This window comes from Rattus norvegicus, chromosome 14 (assembly GCF_036323735.1).
Source record: "Rattus norvegicus strain BN/NHsdMcwi chromosome 14, GRCr8, whole genome shotgun sequence".
NCBI lineage: Eukaryota > Metazoa > Chordata > Mammalia > Rodentia > Muridae > Rattus > Rattus norvegicus.
In genome coordinates, this window is record NC_086032.1 from 28266140 (window position 1) to 28283297 (window position 17158).

Genomic DNA, 17158 nt, shown 5'->3' on the forward strand with positions numbered 1-17158 from the left:
ACACACACACACACACACACATATATATATATATATATATGTATATTTTTAATACATGTGACCAGTTTTTCCCTTCTATTTCTTCATTCCGAAACCGTCCATATATGGCTCCCAGCTCTCCTTTAAATTTTGGCATTTTTATATTAATAGTTCTTGTAATCACATACACACACACACACACACACACACACACACACACATGCACACACACTCCTGAATAAATTCTAGGCAGTACATACAATGATACTTGTATGTACTTTTAGGCTTGATCACTTGATGCCATATTACTAATTCATTCCCATGCTGTCAGAATTAAAGCATCCATATTATAATCCAATACTGAATTTAAAAATACCAAAGGATATATTTTATTTCACTATCCAAAACTCCTATGAATTTTATAATTTATTTCCTGTTAAACTCATGATTATTTTTGTTATATACTATTCTCTTCAGGATTTGTACCTGTGAGTACTCTTGTTGCTAAATTACTTAAGCTGTGGGTTTAGGAATTCTAACAAGGTGTTTATTTACTGATATAGTTATGTCTTATAAATTTTATGGAAATTGTGTACATATATCAGTCTGATACAGCCTTGTTCATTCATGGAGTTGAGGCTTAATCTTATCTTAGTCTCTCTGGAAGTGAACTCTGTTATAATTACCAGTTAGGAAATTTCCTCTTATCAGACAGCTGTAATGGTTTGGACAAAGATATGGATTCATTAAAGAAATTGTATTAAATGAGAAAATCATATGTTAATAAACATTGAACACACTCCTAACAGATATCACTCTACTAACGCCAGGTGAATTGGAAAACATGACTTTTATCTCATTCACCAGCCAGGGTCTACGAATTTTTGCCTTCAGAATACTTTCTGACCTATTTTGTGTCTATTTTTTATGAAATAATACTTAGCCTGCCAGGTATATTACAAGTTAATGCAAGTGGAAAATATAACTTGTCAAAGTTTGGAGCAAAGACTGAAGGAACGGCCATTCAGAGCTTTCCCCACATGTGGCCCAGGTATATACAGCACCAAAACAAGATAAGATGGATGAAGCTAAGAAGTGCATGCTGACAGAAACTATATATATATATATATATATATATATATATATATATATCTTCTGAAAGATACAACCAGAACATGTCAAATACAGAGGCGAATGCTAGCAGCAAACCACTGAACTGAGAATAGGACCCCAATTGGAGGAATTAGAGAAAGGATTGAAAGAGCTGAAAGAGTTTGCAACCCCATAACAACAACAATGCCAACCAACCAGAGCTCCCAGGGACTAAACCACTACTGAAAGACTATACATGGACTGACCCAGGGCTCTAACTGCATAGGTAGCAAAGGATGGCCTTGCTGGACACGAATGGAAGGAGAAGCCCTTGGTCCTGCCAAGGTTGGATCCCCAGTGTATGAGATTGTCAGGGGGAGTGGTAAGGGGGTTTGGATTTGGAGGGGAACACCCTTATAGAAGGGGAGGAGGGGTTAGGGGGCTTATAAAAAGGAAACTGGGAAAGGGAATAATATTTAAAATGTAAATAAGAAATATCCAATTAAAAAATAAGTTGTCTGGCTTATTCATGAATAAATGATTGAATAGATGAATGAATGAATGAATAAATCCTATTTTGCTCAAAGTAGGGAAAAGTAGACATACTAAGCACCCTTTGTCACCCTGAAGTAAATGAGAGCTAAAGATATTATAATGAATTTATGCAAGTGTTACCGACATTTCTTCCTGTTGGCAGTATCCTGTTCAGTCAGTTCAATGAACCCAGTGACTCTTTTTTTTTTTTTTTTGGTTCTTTTTTTCAGAGCTGGGGACCGAACCCAGGGCCTTGGACTTCCTAGGCAAGCGCTCTACCACTGAGCTAAATCCCCAGCCCGAACCCAGTGACTCTTAAAAACTCCACTAATTGGGAGAGATAAATTAACAGATCACTTTATTACTTCTCCAATTATTAGGTACAAATATGTAGCCCTAAATCAGAGTGGTATGGTGAGGTCAAAAAAAGTTACAAACACCCATAGACATGCATACATACACTATTGTGCACATGTACACGTGCACATGTGAACATTCCTTTCTGTTCTACATCTAGATTAGTCCTTGATTCAAAGAGGATGTTTTGTCTTTTAATTAATTTAATTTGTTCTGATTGCTTTACTTTTGATCAGAGGTAGACATTCTTGTATAAATTTCTTTGAAAGGTAAAAGTTTATAGCACAAGAAACATTATTACTCAGTTGTCATAGGGAAGTGATATTGACTACCTGACTCCAATTTGGATAGATCTAATTTGTTTCTAAAGTCAGAGATATTATGCATCAGTTCCATAGGACACTGTAGATGACATTGGAACTGTTGTGGTTCTAGTTTTAAAGGTCTGCTCAAACTTCTGTGATGTGGAGTTGGTCCTGAGATGCTGGCAATAGTGAAGAGAGGTAAAGCCTTCAGAAAGTACAACCAGGCACACAGAAGACAAAGTACTGTGAGCATTTCTTGGTTGGATATATGAGGCACACTGCTTCCTGTTTTATAACAGTGATGTGATACTGGCTATCAAAAATCCTAGAGCAATTTAAAATTGATATAGTGTGTAAACTATATACCTCCTAAAATGTAATATATTCATTGGAGAACATTAATTTCTTAATGACTAATAAAATGTTCTTCAAAATGTTGCCTGGGTGTGTAAGGAAGTATGTTCATTAGCTGAATCTAAGACATGGAGCTTTGGCTTTTGTGAAACATTAGTTACATTTAATTATGGTAACACGTGTGAAATATGATCCTTATTTTGAGAATGGGAAAAAGTAAATTGAGGGGCTGGGATGAAGTCATTTATTATTTGTAATAAAAAGGTTTTATTTTTGATACTATAATTATGAGCGTTGATGATTACTTTTGAAGGATGTGTATGTTCTTTGTATTAGTTTTCTATATGACCCACAAAGTTAGGGCTGGAGAAATAGCTCAGCAGTTAAAGATTTGTTTCTGTTGCAGACAACCCAGGTTGCAACCACATGGTAGCTCACAACCGTTACTACCTTCAAATTCAGAATGCTTGATGCTTGATCAAGTATGAAGTCATGGAAAACATGGATACATGTGCAGTATACATATGTACATTCATGCAAATCACCTATATGAATAAGTAAATATACCTTTAAAATGAATACAAAATTGGAAACAATGACCACTTCGTTAGAAATAATCATACTTGCATCTACAAAATATAATCATCTGTGACATTTGAAAAGAGTTACTTCAGCCACTAATGGCAAAACTAAACAAAACCAACAAAAAACAAAACAAGAAAACAATTCAAAAAAGACCAAAAAACAGTGAAAGATAGTAATAATACACTGTTGTATATTATATTATCAAACTTTAAGAAAATACACTTTAATCATCATATTATGAAATATTATATATAAAACAAAAGAAATATATTTACACAGATTAGATAAATATAACTGACATGAAACTCATTTTCTTCATTGCTCATGGGTCCCATAATGCTTAGGATATTTCAAAATGAATATAGAAATATATAGAAAAAGTCATCAAAAAAGATTTTGCAGCTTAAGATCCTCTTTTTTCCATTTTAACACATTTTTTAGATTAAAGATATGTATACTCTGGTTGGCCCCATCAGTGTATAGAAAACATTCAAAAGCAATTTGAGTATCACTCTGGAAAACAGAAAGGATATATGCTTTTCAAAGGTTAAAATTTTTAATTTGTTCATTTATTTTGAATCTTTGTAAGAAGGTATCTCTTTAGGTAGGTCAGATGGCTCTAAGCTTCTGATGTTTCTAATTCAAACTCCAGAGTTCTAAGATTACAGGCATGATTTGCATTCCTGACTTCAATGGTTGAGTTTGGTTCATAGAAATCTATGAAAATAATTTTCGTGCTGTACCATAGCATAGAAAGACTGCTCCTGATTTAGAAAGCAGTTAACTATATCTATGTGGCTCTGATAATTCACATGTATAAATGCCTAGTGTTAAGGAGAGAATTAACTATGTTAACAATACAGTTATAGAAACTACTCAACAATATACTCTAGAAAGCAAAGTGCTCTCTGATGCACTGTGCAAAATATCTAGTAACAGGAAGTCCAAATATATGTACTGAAACTGTGGTTAATCAGCAAATGCTATTTTTATTGGTTTATTTATTTATTTACATTTCAAATCTTCTCCCCCTTACCAGTTTCCCCTCCTCAAATGCCCTATCCTAGCCCCACTCACCCTGCTTCTATAGGAGTGTACTCCTACTGCCCCACCTACTCACTGCCCAAGTATTCCCATTCTATGAAGCATTTAGTCTCAAATGGACCAAGGGATTTGCCACCCATTGATGTTCAACAAAGCCATCCTCTGCTACATATGCGGCTGGAGACATGGGTCACTCCATGTGTATTCTTTGGCTGTTGGATTAGAATCTGGAAACTCTGAGGTTGATATTAAGTCTAGATGGTTGATATTGTTGTTCTTCCTACAAGGTTGCAAACCCCTTCACTTCCTCCATTCCTTCCCCTAACTTCTCTATTGGGATCCCCTTGCTCATCCTGATGGTAAGCTGCTAGCATCCACATCTGTATTGGTCAAGTGCTGGCATATCCTCTCATGGTACAGCTACACCAGGCTTCTGTCCGGAAGCACTTCTTGCCATCAGCAATATTGTCTGGGTTTAGTGTCAGAAGATGAGATGGATACATAGGTGTGGCAGTCTCTGGATGGCTTTTCCTTCAGTCTCTGCTCTACTCTTTGGCCTTGCATTTCCTATAAACAGGAGTAATTTTGGGTTAATATTTTTGAGGTGAGTGGGTGGCCCCAACCCTCAACCTGGGGCCATGCCTGACCACTGGAAATGGTTTCTACAGTTTCTCTTCCCACCTTGTTGGATATTTTAGCTAATGTCATCCCTGTTGGGTCCTTGAACCTCTAGCTTCCCTAACAGTTACTCCCAGTTCTCCACTCCTCAATGCTACATACCTCCATTCATAAGGGAATACTATTTAGCTATTAAAAACAATTATTCCGTGAAATTCACAGGTAAATGGATGGAAATAGAAACTATCATCCTGAATGAAGTATCCCTACACAAAAGAACACACATGATATATATATTCACTAATAAGTGGATATTAGGCAAAAAGCTTGGAATGAATATATATCATGTGTCTTCTTTTGTGTAGGGATACTTATGTAAATATACCAAATTTTCTGTATCCATTCTTTTGTTGAGAAAGAACTAAGTTGTTTCCAGCTTCTGGGTATTTTAAATAAGACTGCTTTGAACAAAGTGCAGCATGTGTCCTTGTTATATGTTGGAGCATCATTTAGGTATGCCAAAGAGGGGTATAGCTGGGTCCTCAAGTAGAACTATTTCCAATTTTCAGAGGAACAGGCAGACTGATTTCCAGAGTAGCTTGCAGTCCCACCAGCAAAGGAGGATTGTTCCTCTTTCTCCATATCCTCTCCAGCATATGCTGTCACCAGTGTTTTTGATCTTAACCATTCTGACTTATATGAGGTGGAATCTCATGTTTGTTTTGATTTGCAGTTCCCTGATGATTAAGGGTATTGAACATTTCTTTAGTTGCTTCAAGAGTCCATTTGACTCTCTGGAGTCTCACTTCTTGAGTTCTTGTATATATTGAATTTTAACCTTCTATTGGTTGTAAGGATGGTAAAAATCTTTGTCCAATCTGTAGGTTTCTATTTTGTCATGCTGACAGTGTCCTTTGCCTTAAAATCTCTTCAACTTTATGGGATCCCATTTGTCTGTAGTTGATCTTAGAGACTGAGCCACTGGTATTCTGTTAAGGAAATTTCCCCCTGTTCTGATGTGTTCAAGGCACTTTCATAGTTTATCTTCTATTAGATACAGTATATATGGATTTATGTGGAGGTCCTTGATCCACTCAGACTGGAGCTTTCCACACAGATAAAAATGTATCAAGTTGCATTCTTGTACATGCTGACCACCACATAAGCCAGCACCATTTGTTGAATATTGTTGAATATTCTCTCTCTCTCTCTCTCTCTCTCTCTCTCTCTCTCTCTCTCTCTCTCTCTCTCTCTCTGCACTGGATGGTTTGTATTCTTTGGCAAAGATTGATCTACCTATCTGTTGCTGTACTAATACCATGTGGGTTTTTTTTATCATTATTGCTCTGTAGTAGATCTTGAAGTCAGAGATGATGAATCCTCTAGAAGTCTAGAAGTTATCTTATTGGTGAGAATAGTTTTTGCTATCCTGGGTTTTTTATTATTCCAAATGAATTTGAGAATTGCCTTTTCTATCTCTACGAAGAATTGAGTTGAATTTTTTATGGTGATTGCATTGAATCTGTAGATTGCTTTTGGTGCGATGACATTTTTCCTATATTAATCCCGTGGATCCATGAACCTAGAAGATTTTTCCATCTTCTGATGTCTTCCTCAATTTCTTTTTTCAGAGACTTGAAGTTCTTCTCATACAGATCTTTCACTTGCTTGGTTAGAGTCACACCAAGGTATTTTATATTATTAGTGACTATTGTGAAGGGAGTCATTTCCTTAATTTCTTTCTCAGCCTGTTAATCCTTTGAGTAGAGGAAGGCTATTGATTTGTTTGTGTTAATTTCATATCCAGCGACTTGCTAAAGTTGTTTCTCAGATGTAGGAGTTCTCTGGTGGAATTTTTGGGATCACTAAATCATACTATCATATCATCTGCAAATAGTAATATTTTTACTTCTTCTTTTCCAATTTATATCTCTTTCAAGTACTTTTGTTGTCTGATTGCTCTAGCTAGAATATCGAATACTATATTGCATAGGTAGCGAGAGAGTCTAGTCCCTGATTTTTAGGGGATTGTTTCAAGTTTCTCTCCATTTAGTTTGATGTTGTCTACTGGTTTGCTGTATATTACTTTTATGATGTTTAGGTGTGGCCCTTGAATTCCCGATGTTTCCAAGTTGTTTTTACATGAAAGCATATTGGATTTTGTTAAACGTTTCAGTATCTAATGAGATAATATGTGGTTTTTCTTCTTTGAGTTTTTTTTTGAGTTTGTTTAAAAAGTGGATTACATTGAAGGACTTCTGTATATTGAACCTTCTCCACATCACTGGCATAAAGTCTAATCTATCAAGTTGAATGATCATTTTGCAGTGGTCTTGGATTCAGTTTGTAAAAATTTTACTGAGTATTTTTGCATCACTATTCATAAGGGAAATTGGTCTGAAGTTTTCTTACTTTGTAGGGTTTAGGTATCAATGTAACTGAAGCTTCATAGTCTGAATTAGGGAGCATTCCTTATGTTTCTATCTTGTGGAATAGTTTGAAATATATTGGTATTAACTCTCATTTGAAGGTTTGATAGAATTCTTCAGGAAACCATCTGGTCCTGGGCTTTTCTTTTGGCTGGGAGATTTGAATGACTGCTTCTATTTCTTTAGGAGTCATGGGAGTGTTTAGATGGTTTATCTTATCCTGATTAAACTTTGGTACCTGGTATCTCACAAGAAAATCATCCATTTCATGTAGATTTTCCAGTTTTCTTGAGTATAGTCTTTTGCAGCAGGATTGGATGATGTTTAAAAATTTCTTCAGTTTCTGTTGCTATATCTCCCCTTTCCTTTCTAATTTTGTTAATAGATGCTACCTGTAACACCCTGGTTAGACTAGCTAATGGTTTGTCTATCTTGTTGACTTTCTCAAAGAACTGTCTCCTTTTTTACTGTTATTTTTAATTCTTTATATAGTTCTCTTTGATACTACTTTCTAGATTTCAACTCTGTGCTTGGTTAATTCCTCTGTGTAATCCTCTTGGGTGTATTTGCTACTTTTTGTTCTAGAGCTTTTAGATGTGCTACTAAGCTGCTAGTGTATGCTCTCCTATTTCTTTATGGAGACACTCAGAGCTATGAGTTTTACTCTTAGCACAGCTTTCATTGTTTCTCATTGGGTATGTGCTGCTTTTGTTTTAATTCATTACATTCTAAATGGCTTTAATTTCTTTATTTCTTGCCTGACCAAGTTAGCGATGAGTAGAGAGCTGTTCAGCTTTCGTATGTATGTAGCGTTTCTGTTGTTTTTCTTGAAGACCAGCGTTAGTCCACAGTGAACTGATAGAATTCAGGGGATTATTTCAATCTTCTTCTTGTAATTGTTGAGGCCTGTTTTGCGACTTATTATATGTCAATTTTAGAGAACGTACCATGAGGTGCTGAGAAGAAGGTATATTCTTTTGTTTTAGGATGAAGCGTTCTATAGATATGTATTAAATCCCTTTGGTTCATAACTTCTGTAAGTTTTATTGTGTTTGTGTTTCCATGATGTATCCATTGATAAGAGTGGGATGATGAAATCTCCCACTGTTATTTTGTAAGGTACAATGTGTGATTTGAGTTTTAGTAAATTTTTTTTACAAATGGGAGTACCCTTGCATTTGGGATATAGGTATTCAGAAATAAGAGTTCATCTAGGTAGATTTTTCCTTTGATGAGTATGAAGTGTTCTTCCTTAGCTTTTTGGACAACTTTTGGTTGAACGTCTATTTATTTGTTATAATAATGGTTACCCAAGCTTGTTTCTGGGACTGTTTGATTGGAAAAAAAATATTCCAGCATTTCATTTGGGGTGGTGTCTGTCTTTGTCACTGAGATGTATTTCCAGTAATGTAGCCAAATGATGGGTCCTATTTGTACATACCATTTGTTATTGTGTGGCTTTTTATTATAAAATAAGTCCATTGATATTGAGAGATTTTAGGGACCACTGATGTTGTTATACATGTTAAAGGTGTTAGAGGTGGAATTATGTTTGTGTGGCTATCATCTTTAGGTTTGTAGTAAAAATATTAATTTCTTGCTTTTTCTTGGATGTAGATTTCCTCCTTGTGTTGTTGTTTTCGGCCTATTATCCTTTAGGGCTAGATTTGTATAAATGTATTGCTTAAATTTCGTTTTGTTACGGAATACCTTGGTTTCTCCATCTATGGTCATTGTGTTTTTTACTGGGTATAGTAGCCTAGGCTGGCATTTGTGTTTTCTTAGGGTTTGTATGACATCTGCCCTAGATCTTCTGGTTTTTGGAGTCTCTGTTGAGAAATCATGTGTTATTCTGATAGATTTGCCTTTATATGTTACTTCTTCACCTTTTTCCCTTACTGATTTTAAAATTCTTTCTTTGTTCTGTGCATTTGGTGTTTTGATTATAAAATGATGGAAAGAATTTCTTTTCTGCTCCCATGTATTTGGAATTCTGTAGGCTTCTTGTATGTTTAAGGGCATCTCCTTCTTTAGGTTAGGGAAGTTTTCTTCTATAATTTTGTTGAAGATGTTTACTGGTCCTTTTATACCTATTATTCTAAGGTTTGGTCTTTGCATTGTGTCCTGGATTTCTTGGAGGTTTGCATTAGGAGTTTTTGCATTTTGCATTTTCTTAGACTTTTGTCTCAATGCTTTCTATGATATCTTCTACACTGGAGATTCTCTTTTCTCTCTCTTGTACTCTGTTGGTGATGCTTGCATCTCTGAATCCTGATGTCTTTTACAGTTTTCTATCTCCAGGATTTTCTCTTTTTGTGATTACTTAATTGTTTTTAGTTTGACTTTTATATTCTGGATGCTTTTGTTCAAATTCTTTATCTGTTTGTTTGTGTTTTCCTGTATTTCTTTAAGGGAGTTATTTATGACCTTCCTAAGGGTTTCTATCATCATCATGAGATGTGATTTTAGATCAGAATCTTGCTTTTAATGTGTGTTGAGGTAACCAGGGCTTGCTGGTATCCAAGTAAAACTGGATTCTAATGATGTCAAGTAGCCTTGGATTCTATTGCTTAGATTCTCATGCTTGCCTGTCGCCATCTGGTTATCTCAAGTATTAGCTGGCCTTGCTATCTTTGACTGTAGCCTGTCCCTCCAGTGAGCTTGTGAGTGTGGCTGTGTCAGAACTCATGAAGTTCAAGCTGTCTTTGTGAGGCTCTGAGACTGTGTGCCTTGGTGTATCAGCACTACTGGGGGCTAATCCTTCTCTGGGTAGGATTGGGGTGAGGAATGACTTAGGACAGACAGGGTCAGCTCCTGGGCACACATGAAAACTAGAAGCATAAATGCATTTTTGGCATGCAACCTTTTAGTTTATTTTGGGAACAATAAATGGACTAAAGTGGTTATACAAATCTTGGAGAGCTGAGTTAAGGTTACAAATTAACACTGAACAATGAAATCCACTCACAGAAAGCATGTTTTATCAAAAATTGGGGCATAAAATTGAGTATTTTCTCACGAATAACTTATAATTGAATTGTATCTTCTCTGATGTATATTTTGAAGAGTGAGTTTTCTCTGTAGGGTGTCATTTTCAGGTATATGTCAAAATATTTCTGGAAAAACTAGTGGTTATTAGCTTCTAAATGTCTCGTTCCCACCTGGAAAAAATGTACACAACTAAGATGTACACAGCTATTCTAATAATTAATTACAGGTGTTATTTCAAAAAAATAGACTTGTCCCTTCTAGGTAACTGAGTTTTCCAAATGATCCCATAGAGGTTAAAGGAGTAAAATTGTTCAGATATGTCATTTCTATGAAAATGTGATCATTAATCTTGAATGTGATTGACATTGGTTGTCCATCAATTGAATTCCTTAACATTTGAAATTGCTTCACTCTATAAATTCTATGATTGTATAACTTTCTAATATCATCTCAAAGAAGCTGCTATTCACCTGGAATTACACAGCACAGAACTGCTTAAAGAGAGCCATCATTTCCAAGGTGACATTTTGCAATGTTGAAGACCGTTTCACTTATCATAAGTGTTCAGTGAATATTAATGATGACTGGAGATCACAGAGGCTTAAAAGCATTCTGTCCTGTCCAGGAAGGTTCCCCACAATAATATTATGCAGTATAAAATACCAGTAGGGCCAAGGTGAAGAAACAAAGGAGCACAGTAAAAATTCATGTTATAGAGTCCCTGACATACATTATGACCCTTTTATTTCCAAACACCTTATAGGATATTTTAGATTGGAAAATATGAACTTGGTAAAATAACTTATCCTTATAAACATATAGAAAATAATTTCTATTTATAGACGGTTGTATGTGTAACTGAATGTACACATGTACCCACAAATATAAGATTCCTTGTGACTTAATATTGGAATAAAGCTAGGACTTGTTTGACTTTTCAAGTCCTAATAAAATGTTCTTTTGTCTTTAAGAACAAATATGTAGAAGGCAACAAGGAAAGACGTGATACAAGGTTTGTTTTTTATAAATAATATCTTTAGATGGAAGTGAACATGGGTAACGGGCCAACCGATCTAGCATGACATTTTAGATCATGATTGAAGTTGCCATGTTACATTCTGACAGCTTTTACTTTCCCAGATATGTGATATATAAACTTTGTTCTGAAATACAGCAGTAAGGGTAATAGCTATCATACAAAATTTGGTGAGAATAAATGAATATGTGTATAAGTGTATGTGTGTGTGTGTTCAAATGAAGATATGTGTACTTGGTTTGGAATGGAAGGAGAGTGTTGACAGCAGATGATAATCTGTGCTTTGCTTTAGGCTGAACAAAAATGAACACTTCAAGATTCCCTGAAGGCTACTCAGAGAAAATCTGTTAAGTATTATTGCAAAGACTGTTTCACTTGAAAGTTCTCTAGGTCATCATGAAAGGACCGATCTGAACTTGCAGATCTCAGAACAGTTTTAAGTGGTTGCTCTTGTGGAATGATTAATACTATTTTTCTTCCCAGAGGAGGGCATACCTTAGCTGTGCACTAAAATGCAACTAGTGCCTCTTCTTGTTTCCCAGAGAAGAGTCTATGGTTTACAGAATGTGCAGTGAAACAAATAGAGTGTGGTCATAAGATCATCAATAAACAAACAAAAACATTCAGATATGTGCTTAAACTCTTCTAAAAGCAAATATAAAAATGAAGTTATCTTGTTTTAACATTTTAAGGTTGGTCAATCAGTTTACAAAGAGCATTTCTCTTCTGAAGGATATAACCAAGAAGGTTAAAATTTTGCATACACATATGTATACAACAGTTCTGAATATTACTTTAAAATTTGAGAACATAAAGTACATGGAAAATATGTAAGAAATAGAGAGGAAGTAAATCAATCATATCAAATCATAATAAAAATTATATGACAAGTAAATCACAATTTCCATAAAGTGAGGAAAACATGTATATTAAATAAATTCACTAACCTCCAGAAATTAAAGAATAACTGTTAGATATAATATTAGGCCAAATTTCCTCTAAATTACAAAGATAACCATATTTTACCAATCTTTATAATGAAATACAACTCTGCTTACAGGTATTTTGTCTACAGCAATAAGATACTGTGACAATGGGAATATAACTCCAGATCACAGCAAGATAATGAGAACCGTCCTCTACACTTGGACCAACTGATCATAACCATACTTTATCGTGTAAACAGAAGCTCTTTGTATCTAGCATTTTAATGAGAGTTCAAGAACTGTTGGCTTGCATGTTTTGTGAAAATTAACAGTTATGTTAGAATAGTGATTGTATATTCTGGTCTAAAATCCATTAATTGTTGTAACTGTGTGTGAAACCATACTGTAAGAACAACATGAATGAATCTGGTTCCTGTCCACTCCTGCTGCCCTGAGTGTCCCCCAGCTTAGCAAAACATAAACTCCAAAGGTGAGTCAAAATAAACTCTCCATTCCTCAAGTTGCTTTTATTAGGTATTTTGCCACAGTGAGGAAGGTAACTAATATGGAAAAGAAAATTTTGTGTTGCAAGGTGAAGAACATAAAATCAAAAATGTTAAAAATGTGATTTATGATGAAAAGCATGCTTATGATACCAACTACATCATGTACTTGACAATGTGATTTGAAAGAAAAAAGAAATAAAATTTGTATTGCACATATAAGTTTTTTTAAAAAAGAAAGAGAAATTTTGATTTAGAAAGGAAAATGAAGAATCATAGTTGGTACTGGTAAAAGTAAGAAGAAAAGTAGAATTTCAGGGTTGTTGGTTTATTAACTTTCTTAGCAAAATACCAACAATGAAAGATTGGATTTTGTGGGGTATCCTTAGAGGTATAACTAAAGTTTGAAAAAATGGTGACAATATAGAATTATATTGAATGTGTATGAAAGTACTTAATTATTTGTAAAACTTAAGTTTGATCTATCAATAAAAGTGTTATCTTATTTGAGGCCAAAAGGCTTAATATGACCTAGATATTAAAATTTATTGTAAAATATTTTATGTATTTGATCTTCAGTGCCTCTTTTGAAATAGAAGATAATACAAAAGACTGGAAGTTATGAGATCAACCAAACTCACAGAATGTATTTTGCTAACCAGAGGAATAATTGTATTTTAATGTACTTTTGTAAAACACCTTTTTCCCCGTTTCTCAAGGGGAATGTGAGTTGATTGACATATATGGCATAAGCTATGCTGTTTAACAGAAAAAAAGAAATTATTTGAATTTCACCAGAAAAAAAATTAGTTGAATTTCACCTCAAAAATAAATAAACTTGTTTAAAATTGAAAACTGAGAAATTATTATTCATCAGGAATAAAGAGAAAAGAAAGATGGAATTCAGGGCTAAGCTTCCATATTCACAGTTAAGGAAAATGCTAGAGAAATCATACACAGGAAATATAAATCTTAAATAATTTTATGTTAAGGGCCAAACTCATCACATAGTACAAAAATAATTATAAAATTTTGAATCAACAGCAGCACTAAATTTCTAATAACCAACATAAGAAGACAAACATATAATTTAAAATTACTTAACAATACAACATTTACATAAAAATGAGCTTAATGAATAATTTGATATATTCTCTTATAATGCCTTAATAAGCAAACATGTAGAACAGCAAAAACAATGATAAAATGTCTCCAAAGGATAATATATATGTAATAATAATTTATAGAGCATATACTTTTTTTTATTGCTATAGGTGACTTAAAATTTTGCCAAGTTTATGCTACAATATTATAATCTTTAAAGTGCATAAGTATTTTATAGAATATATTTTATAAAAACAGTAATCTGAAGTAGAAATATGATTAAAGAAAGATAGGCATGTTAAGAATTAAGAAATATATTTTCAAAAATTAACCTTGGCAAGGTAGGAGATATATAATAATATGAGTAATAGTCAATATAATACAGAAAACAATGTAACATGATACTCAGCAGAGCTGTGGGAATCAGTAAGAACATAGAGGAAAAGTGGTTGTTTCAATGATAAAATTATATTAAAATAAAATCAAGGGGTTGGAGATTTAGCTCAGTGGTAGAGCGTTTGCCTAGCAAGTGCAAGGCCCTGGGTTCGGTCCCCAGCTCCGAAAAAAAGAAAAAGAAAAAAAAAATCAAATCAATTTGATATGTAAGGTAATACATTAAACACTGCCACACAGAATAAATCACAGCTGTTGGGAAATGTAGCTATTACTGAGGAAATAGAATAAAGATAAAAACCTGACCATGATGATCAAATTCATTTTAAAGAATCAAAATTTTGCTAAAAAGATTACTGGTAAATTTCCAATTCTGAGCATCTATGCCCAGAACTCAATGACACCCCCATTTGTAAAAGAAACATTGCCAAAGCTTAAATAGCACACTGAACCCAAAACATTAATAGGGGGAGGCTTTAACACCCTACTTTCATCCATTAACAAAACTCTGACCATGCAGACAAGTACTACTGAATGGAGAAATAACAAAGCTAACAGACATGATGAAGTAAATGGACCTAACAGACATCTATAGAATGTTTCACTGAAGCACCGAAAACATGAGTTTCTTATCGACAGGGGATCTTTTCATTTACTGCCTATATCAGAGGTGAGAACCTGAGTCCCATGACACCCTAGGGTGCTCATATTCAATATCTTGCATATTGGGTATTTACATTATAATTCATAACAATAGAAAAGTTAGTTATGAAATAGTAACAAAAATAATTCATGGCTGTGCTTCATCACAGCATGATTAACAATATCAAAGGTTCACAGCATTAGGAAGGTTGGGGAACACTGGTCGATTTTTATTTAACTAATAAGCAGTAAAGGAAAAAGCAAAGATACAATAGCAAAATCCGAACTGAGATTTGTGAGATTATGTACAAAGTGCAACAGTAATGTATTAAAAAAGATCTAGAGAAAATTGCTTCATACCAAACAATAGAAAATTCTTAGAAGAATTCAAATGAAGACATTAGAAAAGCAATTACAACTCCACTATTACAAGGAAAACAGTGGGCAACAACGGATCATTGCTGGTTCTTATGGCCAATTAAAAGAAAGACAATTTCCTTATAAATATTTTAGACCATAGCAGCAGTTGAAGGCTTAGAATCAACTTGCTAACAACGACGATAATTCAATATCATCATAACTTCTAAATAATAAAATAAGTACAGGGCAAGAGATGTATTACCACAGTGCACTAACAATTTATAAAAAGTACATAATGTAATCACTTAGCTTATCTTCCAGGAACTTTGTTTCTAGGAAAAAAAGATTGAAAAAAATGAATTAATTGAATAATAGAATTTAAAGTGCCACATGATAAAATGCACTTTCGTAATTAAATATTAAATCAAATAAAAAAGATGGAAACAACAAATTAAACAGAATAAATTTACTTTTCAAAGCTCAGTAGAAAACAGCAGATGTCTTTAAGCATTAAAGCTTTTTTATGTGGAGAACATGAAGTAAGTAATATTTTTACTATCTATTTTCATTTGTGATAAGTAAAAATGTTATACATTTGGAACAATTTATTAAAATTGTTTTATTTATTTATGATGGTGAGATTATTACAAATTAAAGAACGTAGCAGAATCATTTTAATATTTAACTGAGTAAGGAAATTCTTTTATGATACAGGAGTATAAGGTGAACACAAACTTGGCTTAACTGTACCTGGCTTAACAGCATACATATTTAACTCCATCAATCCTGAAGTGACGTCTCCAGGGAGGCCATGAAGGCACTTCAACAGCGGTATAGGCTGTGTAGATAGCTTAGGGCAACACAGGCTACACGGCAAAAGCCTGGCACAAGAAACAAAGATAATATAAACATTTCCTAAAACAAGAAAAGTCTGCCTATAAAGATTAATATAAGCACAAAATAATACAGAGGCAACCTCTAAAGAAGCATAATGAAAATGTCTAAGATTTTGCAGGAAAGAATCAAGTCTCAAGACCATCAAAATTATTAGAGGAAATAAAATATTGTGTGATGTTTCTAAACAAAAGATTTAATTTCAAAAAACAAATCCTCAAAACACAATACAATAATTTAATAAAACACAATACAATAATTTAATCACATTCCACTGAGTATCCTGAGTATATTATCTAGACTCCATTATTAATTAACAAGCCCAAAATTAAATTGAAAAAACAAAGCAAACGAAGAACAAATATTATTGGAAACTGCATTTACCTGGTGTTAATTTTTTCTTTTTTTTTATTGGATTTTTAAATTTACATTTTAAATTTTATCCCCTTTCCTGGTTTCCCGGCCATAAACCCCATATCCCATTCCACATCCTCCTGCTTCTATGAGGGTGCTCCCCCACCTACCTACACTTCCCGCTTTCCTGCCCTGACATTCCTCTACACTGAGGAATCGAGCCTAGGCAAGCCCAATTTCTCCTCCCATTGGTGCCCAACAAGGCCATCCTCTGTTACATATGCAGGTGGAGTCATGGGTCTGTCCATGTGTACTCTTTGGATAGTGGTTTAGTTCCTGGGAGCTCTGGTTGGTTACTTTAGTTGTACTTATAGGGTTACAAAGCCCTTCAGCTCCTTCAGTCCTTTCTGTAACTCCTCCAATGGGGGACCTCTTCTCAGTTCAATGATTGGCTCTAAGTATCCACCTCCGTTATTTGTCAGACTCTGGCAGACCTCTCAGGAGACAATTATGTCATACTCTATCAGCTTGTACTTCTTGGCATAAGTAATATTGTTTGGGTTTGCTGGCTGTATATGGGCTGGATACCCAGGTGGGACTATCTCTGGATGGCCTTTCTTTCAGTCTCTGCTCCAAAGTTTGTCTCCATATTTCCTCC

General features: G+C 34.2%; 1 long non-coding RNA gene across 2 annotated transcripts in view; it reads right to left on the reverse strand.

Moving 5' to 3' along the window:
* Positions 1–15508: 15508 nt before the first annotated feature.
* Positions 15509–17158, reverse strand: part of LOC120096593 (uncharacterized) — a 57639-nt gene continuing 55989 nt past the window's right edge. For both annotated transcript variants that reach the window (XR_010057498.1, XR_005493217.2), the window contains 2 exons: positions 16003–16133; positions 15509–15584 (listed from right to left, as the gene is read on the reverse strand). This is a non-coding gene — a long non-coding RNA (uncharacterized LOC120096593). The remainder of the gene's footprint in view (positions 15585–16002; positions 16134–17158) is intronic.